At 54.5% G+C, this 1,733-nt stretch overlaps 1 protein-coding gene across 1 annotated transcript in view; it reads right to left on the minus strand.

Moving 5' to 3' along the window:
• LOC122542989 (prosaposin-like) overlaps nt 1–1,733 on the minus strand; it is a 24,147-nt gene that overhangs the window by 21,274 nt on the left and 1,140 nt on the right. The window lies entirely within an intron of this gene.

The raw sequence follows: 1,733 nt of genomic DNA on the forward strand, positions 1-1,733 counted from the left end.
CCAGACTGTACAAGGTCTAGGCCGTTTCAAACCATAAGACCATAAGACATAGGAGTGGAAGTAAGGCCATTCGGCCCATCGAGTCCACTCCGCCATTCAATCATGGCTGATGCGCATTTCAGCTCCACTTACCAGCGTTCTCCCCGTAGCCCTTAATTCCTCTAGACAACAAGAATCTATCAATCTCGGCCTTGAAGACATTCAGCGTCCCGGCTTCCACTGCGCTCCGTGGCAATGAATTCCACAGGCCCACCACTCTCTGGCTGAAGAAATGTCTCCGCATTTCTGTTCTGAAATGACCCCCTCTAATTCTAAAGCTGTGTCCACGGGTCCTAGTCTCCTCGTTTAACTGAAACAATTTCCTAGCGTCCAACTAAAGGGTCTTTGAAAAATGACAGCGTCAAGACCACTTGGCCTGTGTCATCCCCCCCGCTAGCGCACACCTTTGGAGTCGGAGGCGTCATGTCGAGGTTGTGCAGGACATCGGTGAGGCCTGTTCTGGGACGGCTGTGTCCAGGTCTGGTCTTTCGGAGGGATCTTGTTCAACTGGGGTTCAGGAGAGCGTCGAGTGGCGTCGCAGCAGGGTCGGGCAGCAGCCCTTCATCAGGAATTCGGAAGAGATTGGTGACAGGATTGGAGGGTTTCAGCGATAGAGAGGGGCTGCGTTTTTTAAAATCCCACTGGAGGGTAGGAGGTTGAGCTTTTTATCGAGGTTTACTAAAGCCACGATGAGACTTTTCCTGAGAGTCGGGGGTTGGGGTGGGGGGTGGAATTTCAAGACCAGGAAGGGAGGGGCACATTTCTAACACCAGGGGAGAAACGACGATGGAGGGTGGGGGGGGTGGGAAATGAGACAAATCGTTCAGATGGAGGCTGAGGAGATGAACACCCTGAGAAAATGCAGTTGGTTCCAACGTTCGGATAAGGACGCAAATACGAAAGGTTGGGAGGGATAGGGGTCGGGCGCAGGAAGGAGGGACCAGCTTAGTTTGGGATTACGGTCGTGAAAAATGTGGCGCTGGAAAAGCGCAGCCGGTCAGGCAGCATCCGAGGAGCAGGAGAATCCTGAAGGAGGGCCTCAGGCCCGAAACGTCGATTCTCCTGCTCCTCGGATGCTGCCTGACCTGCTGCGCTTTTCCAGCAACACATTTTCAGCTCTGATCTCCAGCATCTGCAGTCCTCACTTTCTCCCTGGGATTACGGTGGGCTGAGTGTGACGATATAGCGAGACTGTTTCGGTGCTGCATCTGCTCGACGCGCGTCTTACCGGACCCTTTCGGCGTATTTTTAACCTCAATCAGATAACCCCCTCCACCCTCTCCCCCCCCCCCACTTCCCCAATTCTCCCTGAGCCCCAGCGAATTCAGACCCAAAGGCTCCATCTCTCCCACAGCCCTCACACTCCCAGACGAGAAATTCCCACCCACCACCGACCCCCGGGAACTGCCTCCTCCCCCTTCCTTCCTCAATCCCAGCGGAAGGACCTTGGGAAAAGGGGAAAGGGTCCGGAAAAGATCGACAAGGATGTCGGTGGGTCGGAGCTCCGGAGGGAGGCTAGGGAGGCCAGCGCTGTTTTCCCTGGAGCGTCGGAGGCTGAGGGGTGACCTTACAGACGTTTATAAAATCCTGAGAGGTCATGGATAGGATAAATAGACAATGTCTTTTCCCCTGGGGTGGGGGAGTCCAGAATTAGAGGGGCATAGGTTTAGGGTGAGAGGGGAAAGATATAAAAG

The sequence above is a fragment of the Chiloscyllium plagiosum genome, chromosome 42, assembly GCF_004010195.1.
Source record: "Chiloscyllium plagiosum isolate BGI_BamShark_2017 chromosome 42, ASM401019v2, whole genome shotgun sequence".
NCBI lineage: Eukaryota > Metazoa > Chordata > Chondrichthyes > Orectolobiformes > Hemiscylliidae > Chiloscyllium > Chiloscyllium plagiosum.